The sequence below is a fragment of the Cyrtonyx montezumae genome, unplaced genomic scaffold, assembly GCF_038088225.1.
Source record: "Cyrtonyx montezumae isolate F1298 unplaced genomic scaffold, pur_monq_1.0 scaffold_32, whole genome shotgun sequence".
Classification (NCBI taxonomy): Eukaryota; Metazoa; Chordata; class Aves; order Galliformes; family Odontophoridae; genus Cyrtonyx; species Cyrtonyx montezumae.
The window spans coordinates 1,831,173-1,846,253 of NW_027072037.1; the positions used below are offsets into that span (position 1 = coordinate 1,831,173).

Here is a 15,081-nt window from a genome sequence, read left to right on the forward strand (position 1 = left end):
GTGGTGGGGTCACCAACCCTGGAGGTGTTTCAGAACCACGGAGATGTGGTACTGAGGGATGTGGTCGTGGTGGGATGGGTTGGGTTGGGGATCTTAGTGGTCTTTCCAGCTTTGATGATTCTATGATTCCTTACTCCTTAGGTAGGTTGGACTCATGAAAACACATTTTTTTTACATTTAATTAGTAGAAAACGCATCTCCCTTAGTTAGACCAAGACGAGAAGCAAGAGGGAGAACACAGCCATGTGGGCACGGTGCTGTGAGGCCAAGATTTAATTTTTCTGCAGTGCAATGTTTTAAGCAGAGTATTAAGCAAATACACCAATGTAGATTCTTTACAGTCAATGCAAATTTCAATGCCAATATTAATGCTCTGCAAACGTGAGGACTGCTCTCATTATATTAATAGGAGAGCAAAACATGAATAAACCTCGTCAGTGCAAATGCTCCTTCCAATTAATCTCAGACATTTACTCGTGTCATGTTTCGCTTTATGATCCCACCGTGATGAATCATTTGCACAGCAGAGATCACATTCACATGTGGGTATTTCTGAGCACACTGAGAGCGATGCACACGTCATTTGGCCTGTGTCACTTATCTTTCAATTTTTCACTCTTTCACCGAGGAAAGAAGCACAAGTGTCAAACAATGCAAATAAGTCAAATCGCCGCCCAGGAAGCATCAGCCAGCCATGCACACAGGGCCTCCCTGGAGGTGTCCATGGAGATGTGGCACTGAGGGTCATGGTCAGTGGACATGGTGGGGGTGGGGTGGGATTGGAGGTCTCAGAGGTCTTTCCCAGCCTGAATGATGCTGTGGTTCTAACACCTGCCTAAGCCTGAACAACTGCTGATGTCTTAATGCAAACCAAAAGCACAGAGGTTCTCCTGAAATCACATTAAGACCTGTCCTGTGCCTTCACGATCATTGCCTCAATCAGCTTTAAAATTCATGTTTCCTGGACTTACTTCTGCAGTACTTCCCTCCTTCCTCTCCTGAGATAAGAGGCAATACAATCGTGGAAGCTCCTGTCTCTGAGTCCCAAGCCTTTCAAAGAATACTGCTAAAACATAAAGCTTCAGATAAAAATCAAGGCAGTGATGGTATCCGTGCAGTTTACATGATACATCTGCCTGTGTTTTTCCAACTAAAAATCAGAGGAAACTGCTCTGTGGGTGGGATGGGAAGCTGATGGGTCATAAAATGGGCAGTGCGGATTTCCTTTGATGTTTTAAGTGCTGCTGGGCAGTAATCTCACTGCCTTATTGCTCCTAACAATCTCCCAGGAAACAAACAGTTTAGAAAGCAAATGGCACAAGTGTTGTGTCGGCTGTAAGCTCAGTGATGTCAGAACGATGGACACCCACGAATCATTCCAGTGGTGCTTCAGAGATGAAAGGCACAGCTGCACACCCAGCACTCCGTGCCCATTATGTCTCCAAACGAGGTGCACATAGAGATTTGTGCAGATAGACTGATCCGAGATGACAGCATCCATCTGGCACCTGCTTCATCAGAGCAGGAACGGGATCTGTCACTGAGGAGATGGACACAGAGCTGAGATTCAGCTACTCTGAATTCCACTGCAGTGAGGGACAGCAGATCTGGCACATCCAAAGGTCACTGGATGAGCAATGGAAGAACATTCTATGGTGGCTAGAGGATAGGTAGGATATAGGAGATACAGGATGCAGAGAAGTCCATGCAATAAACTAAGCCTACTGCAATAAGCTTCTGTCAACTCAGGGTAGGACTCATTCACATTCCCTATTACCTCTATGGTCAGCTAAAGCCCACGGGAGAGGCTAAGGCAAGCTTCATAGGTGGCCATTTGCTAACATGTAGTGCTAAGCATGAGCAGCCCTCACCAAAAAGTTGGCTGTGCTCGAGACAATTTTACCCATTTGACCTGAAGAGTAGGGCAGATTATGCAGTATCTAGGAAGGGACCTGAATCACCTCATGCTCCTGGTACAAATCCTTCCTCAATAAACAGAATACTTCTAATAATTGGTAGCAAACAAGAGTGAAACCTTTAGAAAATTCCATCAAGCATCATCCACGTGGTTTGTGCAACTACTGGGCAATGGAGTCAGATCACCTTCCAGTCACCTAAGTAATGCATGATTAGTTGGTGCAAAACAACGGGAGACTGAAGCCAAATGGATGACTTTGATATAGACAGAGCTATCACTTATACCTCTCATCCCTCTTTCAGCCATATACACAGCATTCACTTTCCTTCTGACACATCAACAGGCTCAAGTATCTCCATGCACTGGCAGAGACTTCTTCCAGCTTGGTCCTTGTGGCAGCATGGAGCTTTGCTTGGGATTGCCCTTCCAGTGGGGCTACAAAAACAATCCCAGAAGTTTCCAAAGGACTAAAGCTGCTCAGACCAGCCTCTCTAACACTCCAGATTACACGTCATCCTCTTGATTTTCTAACCCTGAAGACGCCCAGGCTGCTCCAATGAAACATAAATAACATCTGCAACACAGGGGAGGTCTTAGGTGTAGGGTGCCACTCGTTGCTGCTTCATGGGGGTGAAAAGCACAGAAATAGAGGGAAAAAAAAGAATTCTGGGGGCAGAAAAGGAGTGTTGTAAATGCCAGCAAATTTATCACAGATTTCTTAACTGGGTTTTGCCTGTAGCATCTCTTGGATGCAAGTGGCTGTGGCAGAACACCTACGTCTGCAAAGACCAGGAGCTCAAGCAGATGGAATCTGAAAGGTTCAGGAGCACAGTGGACTCACATTGATTTATATCACTTAATTGGTCCTTTCCATAGACCTCTCTCTCCCTTGCAATAGAATCACAGCATCACCTAGACTAGAATATATCTTCAAGATTACCAAGGGCCACCTCTGAACCACGTCCCTCAGTGTCACCCCCAAGCATCCCTTAAATACCCCCAGGGATGGGGACTTCAGCACTTCCCCGGGCAGTCCATTCCAGCAGCTTCCCATGAAGAAATCCTCCCTAATATCCAATCTATATCTCCTCTGGCACAACGCGACCATGTCCTCACATCCCATCACTTGTCACATGCATAGCCATGAATAAAACAGCCCTGAAACAAACACCCCCAACTCAAAATACTTTCCCATCAGCATTAACAGAGAAGTAAACTCATTTATATTAAGCTGGAAGTTTCAGCACAGTGTATTTCCTATGGGAGGGAGCTGTGAGACGATAACAGCCACCGGGACAAAGAATTCCCTCAATGAGCTGCGAGACTCCAACCCCAGTGCCCGTATTCTGAGGAGAACGTCACTGTCCTAACAGACACTCCACCCCATTGAGCTGTGGGGACAAAAATAGCTTCAGCTGTCGGGCTCCATCTCTGCCCATCGCTCACCAGAACCATTTGGAGAAATGCAAGGAGGGTGGGGGCTGTGATTTGAATCAGCGTCGGCACCGGCGAGGAGCTCGGAGGGGAAGAGCTCTCTTTGAGGACTGTGCCCTGCAAATAAAACTTTAAAAGCACTTCTTGCATTCACTTCCCTCATTTCTCCAGGCTCTTCATACAGCTATCGTCGGTTTGGGGACAAATTACATCAAACACAACTGATAACTGTTTAAAGCTGATTCTCCCCTATTTTCTCCCCTGATTCGATCTGTGTTTCTTTTTTAACACAGCCAGAAGTAAGCAAGCAATGCAATCCATGTTTCCTCTGAGGAGAAGGATGGATTTACCATCTCTACCCTCAGTTCCATCTCCAAAAGTGCTTCACAAACCCTGTTCAAGTGCAGTAACACCGACACAGAAGCAATCTCTCCCCTTCTGTGGTCACAAACACTGTTCTCTTTTTTTATCCCAAATACCCAAATCTTGCAACTCTCTGTAGCTGAAAATTTCAGTCTTACCTGGAGCCTGAGGAGGTAAAAGTCTGTGGGCAGGGTGACAGAAATCCGCTTCCTATGGAGATGACAGAAGGTGGAAAGGGGAAAAGGGGAACAGAGGACATGGGGACACCATGTTGGCTTTGGTTCCCCCCTTTCCCCTTCAGCAAAATAAAACAGAAACCCCAGTGGCGACAGGGACGCACGGCACAAGGTCCCCCCGAGTTCCCCGGCAGTGCCTTCGCCGCTCGAGGTTGAGGCTGTGCCACCCCCTGCCCACCCCTCCTGGCTGTCACATTGCTGACGTGCTTTGCTTTCCCCCCACAGCACAGCTCCAAAATAGCTCTGGGTGTCATTTACCAGAGAGATTAGGTTTCCTCCGGGAGAGAAGCGAAAGGGCATGGTTTGGGGACTGGCCGGGGCAGGAGGTATAGGGGGGAATCAGAGCTGGTGTGGGGGACAGAGTGGGTCAGAGCTGCTCGGGTCAGTCCCACAGCCAAAGGATAAATACACAGGGACCAAGAACAGGCAGAAAAATACCAGCTTCGGACACTGCTCCTCACTAAAGGAACCACACAATCATCCATGTTGGAAAAGACCTCTAAGATCCCCAATCCGACCCCAACCTGTGCCCACTGACCACGTCTCTCTCAGTGCCACATTCATGCATCTATTGAACAGTTTTCTCAAAGGCATCAGCTCAATCGTGGGTGTACTTAGAACCTCCCAGGCTGAAGCTGTTACAATAGCCAGTAAGCAGCAGTAACAAAAGGATCTCTCCCTTTCTGAATGCTGCAGGAATAGCACTGAGGTCTAAAAATTGTGCTTTCTACATTTCCCAGTAAAACTGCTGCTTCTAACTATTTGCTCAATGCAGAGCTTGCAACCAAAGTCTGCTATTTTGAATTTAAAATCCAGTCCCACTATTGATATGGGAGCTAGAAGACTCAGCTGGCTGCCCCACCAACACTTCACCTCCACATGGCTATCAGGAGGGAACTACAAGATATGCTTATTTATGGCAGCAAACAAAACAGATAATGCTCTGAGCTCCCAAGGGCAGGGATCAGTTGGAGGCACAGCAGTTTCAAGGTTGGAAAAGACCAGTCAGATCATCCAGCCCAACAACCGCCCCATCCCCTCCATGAAACATTTACTCAGTCACCTTCCAGAAGACAATCCCAAAGGGAACTTGTATTAGAAACATTGAAAGTAGGGGTTAAAAAGAGGAAGAGGGACCAAGGGCAGGGGACTGTAGCAGTTGTGCAATATACAGCATCAGTGTACAATTATTTAAGCTATTTCTGTCTTGGTCTGCACAGCAGAAACCTCAGTTTTGATGCCTCTGGTTAAGCCCCATATTGGGCTTGTGTTGGGTGAAAACTAAAATCCAGTGTGATCTGGATACCAGTGAGATTTCATTGGAAGAAAAGCTGAAGGAGAAGGTGACAAAGAGCAGGACTCCACAAATGTAATGCAACAAGATGACCAAGGATGCTGGTCAATGAAAGACACATTGAAGCCACCTAGAGCTACAAGCGTGGCTGGTTTCTCTGCACAGAAGATGGGCACAGGACACAGCTGGCTGGTGACTCTTATAAGGGAGAGGAAGGACACAGCTCTCAAATCTTACCGTGGTCACAGCCCACCAGTGTGACATGGAGATTTGGCATGGTCCTTCTCCAGTCAAAATATAGTCAAATTACCCACAAAAGTTACTCCAAAGGGGAGAATAAAAAGGTATCTAGATCTCACATTGCATTTTCATAAGTTCTTCCAGTTGATAGAAAGAAACAAATGCATCACAGCTTAAGGCATCACTGGGAGAGCTTCACAACTCCAAACCAGAAAACACTAAGAGGAGATGAAGTTCACAGTACAGTTCCAAGTATCATTCAAAAGACAATAAGGTCAAAAATGGTAGGCCAAAAAAAATGAGAGAAGATCCCATCCTGATGGTGAGCCTCAGGAGATAAGGACAGGAAAACTAGACAGACAAAAGGCTTAGTTATTGATGGAAGGGGAAACAAACAGCCCACCAGCTGGACTGGGAAACCCTGGATGCCTTACAATGCATCATTCCAGATAGTTTTCCACCCAGTTTGTGCTCTACCCATCCAGTCTGTATTTGATTATAAGGATAGTATGGCAGAAAATATCAAAGCTGTGCTACAAATCCACTGTTTTCCCCATACCCAACCACCTCATGGCAGAAGGACACCAAGTTGGTCAGGTCCACCAACCACTGATCTATCAACACTGACTGCTCCTAATCTCCTTCTGGTCCTTCGTGGAGCACGATCTGGCCACGGGTAAAAAAATTACAGAGGAAGTCTTCAAGTGTACTCGTTTGTTTTGCTTAACAGTCATCATTCTAGCTGGAACAGCTGCTGCAGATGGAGGTGTTGTTGAGAGGGTGATGGATCTTATTGACTCTACGAAGGCACTTTGCCTTTCCACGTGGAACCACTGACTCTGAGCTGCGTCCGTGGAGCCTGATGCACCTCTGCATGGTTTTACTGTGCCTGCAGTTTAGTTACAAGGCAGTTTCAGGCAGCCTTGCATGCATCTTCTTAACTAGATCCCATGTCCCATCTTATCTTGCTTCTAGTCTCTGTGATTTACTAGCTAAACACAATATGAGCAAGCAGTTCCAAATATGACTGGGAATCAAAACGTGCAGCCTGAATAACCAAGTCATGCTTCCTCCCCATACTTTTTAAGACTTTACAGTAGCAAGTGAGGTGAAATGTGATATTCTGTTGAAAGTCAGGAGAATTTGTGAAAACATGACATAACTCAGACACTGGTCAGGACATTTGAGCAATATTGATTTCCAAACCACCTTCGAAACTTTCATGGGGACCTTCACTTACTTTAGGGCTCTAGTTCTTATCTTTATGTTCCACTTAAAAGAGCTCATCCCACTCACACATCAGCTGCCTGTGCACCACTCAAAGCCATCAGCAGCAGTCCTACAAGTTGCTTTCTTCTGGACATTCCAACCAAGATCAGGCACAGAAGGTGAAACAAATGGAAATAAAGTCTAAGGTAGCTCTGCTTTGGTATAAAACAGCAGTCACTGCCTATTTACTTGCAGTTGTAAGACAAAAAAAATCCTTGGGAATAGGCAAACCCATCATGTTTAGCTTACTTCATCTACCCAAGCAAGTAGCATACTCCAAACTGATCTGCAGACATTCCTCTGGACAGAGGCAAAGGTCCATAGTAAGCTTTGTAATAAAGAACTTGTGACTCTGGCTGCCCTCCAGCAGCTTACGCTGCCCAGAGTCCCACCCATGGCCTTGCACACCTCCAGGAATGGTCAGGAAACATCAGACAGAGTTGTTGGAAGGACTTCCAGCTGTGTGCTCAGTACTGTGATTCACCTCTTGCATTTCACAGAGATGGATAAGGAATGCTCCTTTGTTTTGCCTTTGGCCTTATCGTGTTTTATTGCTGTTTGGTTTAAGGAAGGCTTTTAAACATACTTTGGTCAGCAAATGTGAGATCATCTTACACGGGTGAATCTTTCCTAGTCTGAGAAAGAAGCACCAAAACTGGGCTTAACTTCAGCAGATTGTCAGATAACTTATCCAACAGGAAGAAGATCCCTGTTTGAATTACCCCCACACTGATGTATTTTCAGGAGCATTTACCTCATGATTTCACTGATGTCCTTGCAGCTTGTCTTATGGTCTCTGCCAGTGCTCAGGACTATGCAAACAAGCGAGCATCACTCATCTCCTTTCATAGACTCTGACTCAAATACCTTGACAATAAAGAAAAGACCATGTCTGTGGAAAGGCAATAAAGAATAGACAAAAGTGACACAGGATCAGTACCAAAAGCTTCCCAAAAGAGCTTATAAAGGTTCATAATGCCATCTTTTTCAGTGATTTCATGCCCTTAACTTAAACTTTCTAGGAAGTAGATCTGAACCACTTGTCCTGTTACATAACCTTGAAGACCCTGGACAGGACAAACACTCCATGCCCTTCTATTCTGAAGGAACCTTTGTCACAGACACAGAATCTCATTCCTGCTTGTCTTGGTTTCAACAGCTCTGGTTCTGACCCACTGATTGGGACAGATATCAGGTTGGATATTAGGAACAACTTAGTCTCAGAAAGAGTGGTGATGCACTGGCACAGGCTGCCCAGGGAGGTGGTGGGGTCACCGAACCTGGAGATGAGTTCAATGATATTAAGGGACATGGTCAATGGGAATGGTGGGGGTTGTCTGGACTTGGGAATTTAGAAGTCTTTTCCAATCTGAATGATTCTAGAGTGATTTAGAATGATTTAGAAGAGTTATTCTAGAGTGATTTAGAATGATTTAGAAGTCTTTTCCAATCTGAATGGTTGGAAATGACAAAGTAGAGTGTCTATGGATAAGGATCAGGGGGATAGTCCTTAGGAGTGACATCGTGGTGGGGGTCTGTTACAGACCACCTAGTCAGGATGAAGAAATAGATGAGATGTTCTATAAACAACTCGTAGATGTTGCACGATGGCCAGCACTCGTTCTCATGGGGGACTTCAACTTCCCTGATATATGCTGGAAATACAATACTGCGCAGAGGAAGCAGTCCTTGAGATTTCTAGAATGTGTGGATGATTGCTTCCTGACTCAGCTGGTGCAAGAGCCTACCAGGGGAGATGCCTTGCTTGACCTACTTTTCACTAACAGGGAAGGACTAGTAGGGGATGTGAAGGTTGGAGATTGTCTTGGCCAGAGTGACCATGAAATGGTGGAGTTTGCTATTCTGGGTGCCGTCAAGAGGGTGACTAGCAAAACTATTACCTTGGACTTCCGGAGGGCAGACTTTGACCTGTTCAGGACACTTGTTGCAAGGGTCCCTTGGGACTTGCTCCTGAAGGGTAAAGGGGTCCAGGAAGCCTGGATGCTCCTCAAGATGGAAATCTTAAAGGCACAGGAGCAGGCAGTCCCGGAGTCCTGTAAGTCAAGCCGGAGGAGCAAAAGACCAGTGTGGATGAACCGGGATCTTTTGTTGAGACTCCGAGAGAAAAGGAGAGTCTATGTCCTCTGGAAGATGGGTCAGGCTACTTGGGGTGACTACAGAGAACTGGCCAAGATCTGCAGGCAGAAAATTAGAAATGCTAAAGCCCAGCTTGAAATTAGGCTGGCTACTGCTGTAAAGGAGAACAGGAAACCCTTTTACAAATATATTAACAGCAGGAGAAAAACTAAGGAAAATTTCCCTCCTTTACTCAACGAGGCAGGCAATATAACCACAGATGATAAGGAAAAGGCTGAGGTTCTCAATGCCTTCTTCACATCTGTCTTTAATAGACAGGACAGTTGTCCACATGGTACTTGCCCTGACCTGGAAGTCCGGGACGGGGTGCATAATGCACCCCCTGTGATTCAAGCAGAGACGGTCAGAGATCTTCTCCTCCATCTGAACTGCCACAAGTCCATGGGGCCAGATGGGATCCACCCAAGGGTGCTGAGGGAGCTAGCAGAGGTGATTGCCGAGCCACTTTCTGCCATCTATCAGCATTCCTGGTTATCTGGAGAGGTCCCACAAGATTGGAGGCTTGCCGATGTGACTCCCATCTTCAAGAAAGGCCGTAAGGAAGACCCGGGGAACTACAGGCCTGTCAGCCTGACCTCGGTATCAGGGAAAGTTATGGAACAGATGATATTGAGGGAGATCACACGACACGTGCATGGCAATAAAGGGATCAGACCCAGCCAGCACGGGTTCACCAGGGGCAGGTCGTGCTTGTCCAACCTCATCTCCTTCTATGACTGGGTGACCAGACAGGTAGATGAGGGAAAGGCTGTTGATGTAGTCTACCTGGACTTCAGCAAGGCCTTTGACACGGTCTCCCACAGTATTCTCCTAAGGAAACTGGCAGCCCGTGGTGTGGACAGGTTCACTCTTCTCTGGGTGGAGAACTGGCTGGAGGGCCGTGCCCAGAGGGTAGTGGTTAATGGAGTTAAGTCCAGCTGGCGTCCTGTAACGAGTGGTGTCCCCCAAGGGTCAGTTTTGGGGCCCATCTTGTTTAATATCTTTATTGATGACCTAGATGAGGGAATTGAGTGTACCCTCAGTAAGTTTGCAGATGACACAAAGCTGGGAGGATGTGTCAAACTGCCTGAGGGTAGGGAGGCCCTTCAGAGGGATTTGGATAGGCTGAACAGCTGGGCTGAGCAAAATGGGATGAGGTTCAATAAGACCAAGTGCCGGGTCCTGCACTTTGGCCACAATAACCCCATGCAATGCTATAGGCTTGGGGCAGAATGGCTTGAAGAATGTGGAGAGGAAAAGGACCTGGGGGTGTTGGTTGATGCTCGGCTCAACATGAGCCGGCAGTGTGCACAGGTGGCTAAGAAGGCCAACAGCATCCTGGCCTGTATTAGAAATAGTGTAGCCAGCAGGAGCAGGGAGGTGATCATCCCCCTGTACTCAGCTCTGGTGCGGCCGCACCTCGAGTACTGTGTTCAGTTTTGGGCCCCTCACTACAAGAAGGACATTGAGGCCCTGGAGCGTGTTCAGAGAAGGGCAACAAAACTGGTGAGGGGCCTGGAGCACAAGTCTTATGAGGAGCGGCTGAGGGAGCTGGGATTGTTCAGTCTGGAGAAGAGGAGGCTCAGAGGAGACCTTATCGCACTCTACCACTTCCTGAAGGGGGGTTGTGGTGAGGAGGGGGTAGGCCTCTTCTCCCTGATAAGTAATGACAGGACGAGAGGGAATGGCCACAAGTTGCGCCGGGGAAGATTTAGATTAGACCTGAGGAAGCATTTCTTTTCTGAAAGAGTGGTCAGGCACTGGAATGGCCTGCCTAGGGAGGTGGTTGAGGCACCATCCCTAGCGCTGTTCAAGAAGCGTTTAGATGAGGTGCTTAAGGACTTAATTTAGTAGTTGGGTAGAGATAGTGATAGGAGGATGGTTGGACTAGATGATCTTATAGGTCCTTTCCAACCTTATGAACTTATGAACTTATGAACTTATGATTCTATGATTCATTACCCTCAATTGGACCAAATCCACTCAGCTTGAGGAGTAAGGACCAAAACCAGGCACAGTTTCACTACTGCCACATTGGAGAAAGAGGGCAGAAGAAATTACTGCAGGCTCTCCATCCCCTTGTACATCCCTGTACACCCCATGCCTCCTACTTCAAAGCAGCCAGACACTGGTCGATCCCAAATCTACTTCTGCTTCCCAGTAATCCCCTAATCCTTCACAGATCTGCACTTGCTTGGTCATTTCCTAACAGATTATTTTCAACCCTTTTCCTCTGAAGATTTCATATATTTTTTCAGACTTCTCAGATTCATGATTGTGGAACTCTAAACCTGATGTACCAAGGCTGTGACATACTCCATCAAAGTCAGATTTTCAGTTGCAAATCACAAATCACAGCAGAGCTCACTTGATTTCATTTGACAAAGGCCTCTGCCCTGACAAAAGCTGTGGCACTGAACTTCCCCATCCCCCAGGCACCTGCTTGTGGTTCCAGGTGAAAGCATGAGTGACCTCAAGCTTTTCTATAAATACAGATGTAGATCACAACTGCAAAGTGCTCCCACTGTACAGCTGATAAACTCCTGAAGGGATATTCATCATTACCTACTTTCCATTACATGACCTCACATTCCTCCTGAGCTTTACTGACACATACCAGAAGCCGAAGGGTAGGGAGAGAGCTATAGGAAACGTTGCCAGACTTCTCAGAGGCACAGAAAAATGACATAAGTCACAAGGAAAATCCAGACAAGACAGGAGAAAAAATGGATGTCTTCCTTACGAGACTGGTGCAGCATTGGAGCAAGCACCCAGCGAGGATGTGTGACCTCTGCTCATGAAGAAGTGCAAAATGTGAGCAGACAAGACCTTGAGCTATGAAACTGGCCATGCTGTCAGCAGGGGTGGAAGCAGATACTGCAGAAGTCCATTCCAAGCGACAGTATTTTGTGATCCTATGGGCTCATCAGTTCTCATGAGATGTCACTGAGTTGGACTCAATCCCTTCCAGCCTGGGATAGTCTATGATTCTGTTCATGAAAGCTGTTTAAAACTTGCTGAATGTTACATGGGTCAGCTTTGATATCAAAGGAGTTGAGGTATTTATATAAAAGATCCACCCGTGACCAGGCCTCCATCATTTCTCCAGAGACTGATTTTCTTCATGAAATAAAAAAAACTCCATCAATGCTGTTAGACACAGGTGCTGGATTTATTTCTTCTTTTACACTGAGAGCAATGCAATTGCCACTGCTAAATAATATTCTCTGTAGAAAAGAGTCATTTCTAAAAATAAAATTGTTTCTCAAAAACGTTTCCATTGCTTGTAAGCTATCAGCATGTCTCCTGTTGGGGTTTTCTTTGTATTTCCTCTTTCTGATCCTCTCTTTTCTGTCATAACTTCACCTGTAAACAGTCAGTCTTTTCTGACAACACACATTCCTGAAGAGCACAGGGTTTTGGTTGGTTGAGTTTTGTTTCTTTGCCTTTTCTGTCCACCCTAGTGGTATGGCTTCCTGAGAAATGACATTTCCATGAAGGTTAGATTCAGTTTGTAGCAGATTCCTCTGATCAAACATCACCAAGTGCCAGGAGCTTGCCAGCTATGTTTTGGCTACTCAGCATGAGCAGCACCTTTCACTGCAAGGTTAGAAGATTTTACATTGAATAAAATAGAATTTAAACATAATGAAGAACTCGTCTGTTTTTGAACGATTTCTTTGCTGAGAGCAGTGAAGCTCTTCAAGGATCTCAGAATCACAGAACTGTAGGGATTTGGAAGGGACCTCCAGAGATCATTGAGTCCAACCCTGCTGCCAGAGCAGCTCCCAGCCCAGGTTGCACAGGTAGACGTCCAGGTGGGTCCTGAACGTCTCCAGAGAAGGAGATCCACCACCTCTGTGTGCAGCTCCAGTGCTCCATCACTGCATTGGGAAAGGTTCCCACTCACATTTGTACAGAACTTCCTATGCTTCAGTTTGTGGCCACTTCCCCTCATCCCATCACCACACACTGCTGAGAAGAGTCCGGCCTCGTCCCTTTGCCTCCTGCTCCTTAGATATTTATAGACGTGGATCAGATCCCCTCTGAGTCTTCTTTTCTCAAGGCTGAACAGCCCCAGCTCTCTCAGTGTTTCCTCATAAGGGAGGGGATTCACACCATTTATCATCTTTGCAGCCTCCGCTGGACTCCTTCCAGGAGCTCCCTGTCTGTTCTGTACCACGAGCCCAGAACTGGACACAATATTCCAGGTGAGGCCTCACCAGGGCAGAGCAGAGGAGGAAGATACACCATCTTGAATTGCACACAGTCAGCTGCAGAAATCAGATAGGAGCTGGGCAGAAGGTGTTGCGTGTAAGTATTCAGACAATACTGAACTACTAGAAGAAATGAGCTGCTGTTTTACCTCACAGGATGTCTTTAACATGACACATTTAATCCGCTTCAAACTTACCTAAAAGCAATACCTGTCTAAGTACTTAAGTAGTACCACTGATGTCAATGGGATTAGTCAGATGTTTTAAGCTAGTCACCTGTTTATATGGATTGGTAGTGATAGGACAAGAGGGAATGATTTTAAACTGAGACAGGGCAGATTTAGGTTGGATGTTAGGAGGAAGTTGTTCACTCAGAGGCTGGTGACACACTGGAACAGGTTGCCCAGAGAGGCTGTGGATGCCCCATCCCTGGAAGCATTCAAGGCAAGGCTGGTGTGGCTCTGGGCAGCCTGCTCTAGTGGTTGGCGACCCTGCCCATAGCAGGGGGATTGAAACTACATATCTTTGAAATCCTTTTCAACCCAGGCCATTCCACAATTCTACGACATACATAAATCTCCTGCTTGTTATGGGTTTCAGTTGAGGAAGAGGCATGAAGATAGATAAAACCATCTCATTTTCTCATCCCAAACCTTTTCCAGCCCCTCCAGAACACCTTCTCACCTTCTTGTTGCCTCTCCAGCTCACCCATCTCTTGTTCTGCTGAGTTGTGTGTCTTCTTATCCAACACTCTTGAATTTTATGCATCCATCCACATCACAATTCATCAGCTGGAAGTCAGAAGTCTTCTCAGTAACATCAACAAGCAAACAGTATGGAAAAACTTCTCATTTTTATCTGGAACTACAGCAGAACCAGATGTTGGGTCAGATAATCTTTATGGATCCCTTCCAAACTGGGATATTCAGTGATTACTCAAATCACAACAGTACAATTAAACTGCACATCTTCATTTAAAAAAAAAAAAGAAAAAGAAAAATCAGGCTATCATCAAATATATCAATTAGCATTATTTAAAAGTCAATGTAAGATAACTAAACACTATCAGATTAATTTGGGGCTGTGAAGGTGGCAATAGCAGGCTAGGAGGAAAACGTTTAACTGCTTACACAAGTATCTTCTTTGCAGGCAAGTTGCCAATATAGCTGTACTAATGCAGTTGCAATTATTTCATTGCAGGTGTTTTGGAACAAGTATCAAAGCAACCAAGCTGTATTTGAGTAAACATGGAGAGTCATCAGTGGAGGCGTGCTTCACAAATCCTGCTCTCACCACGACTGACACGGCTGCCCTGAGTTCTGAGCAGGAACATAGCATGCCTCTTGTTTCCATCCCAGACTCCTCAAGACAAACAGAATCCTCCTATGAGTCGTGCAGTGCTTGAATTGCTACCAGTAACAAATTCACTATGTAAGGATTAATCCCATCAACAGCATATGTAAGAAGGGACAGCTTATGATCCATCTGTAACTAGGGGAGGAACCACAGCCAACACAACCAGCCAGAATTACAACATAACATCTTTATGTTAACAAGATAAATCACCCTCAACCATTATAAACTGCTTTGCTACTGTATGTAGAATATTGTCTGATTTGGTGTGATAAGTGTTTGTAGTTTATCAACGATGTACTTTGGTTTTTGAGGCTTAAACCCACCCAGTGTGCACACAGACACACTGTCAATGTGCAAACCCTGATTTCAGAGTTTCCATATAGTCAGGTCTGCCAAAAAACCATCTTGCTGAGCGCGGGGGTAAATGCAACTCTGCACGTCAGTAATATGCAAAAGCACCATCTTTCAGCATCTTACACATTCAATGTAAAGGAGTTCTGTTGCCACTTATAATTCATCAACAAGTAACCTTGTTGACCTTGCATCCAGCTCAAAGGACATTCCTTAGGCCCAAGCACCACAAATATGAACCCAGACTGCTCCTCCTTCATCCACAGG

At 45.9% G+C, this 15,081-nt stretch overlaps 1 protein-coding gene across 1 annotated transcript in view; it reads right to left on the bottom strand.

Annotated features, from left to right (window-relative positions):
• OBSCN (obscurin, cytoskeletal calmodulin and titin-interacting RhoGEF) overlaps nt 1-4,109 on the bottom strand; it is a 172,546-nt gene extending 168,437 nt beyond the window's left edge. Inside the window, exon 1 of the mRNA XM_065744974.1 lies at nt 3,874-4,109. The gene's annotated coding sequence lies outside the window, so the exon portion shown is untranslated. The remainder of the gene's footprint in view (nt 1-3,873) is intronic.
• Between the last annotated feature and the right edge of the window lie 10,972 nt (nt 4,110-15,081).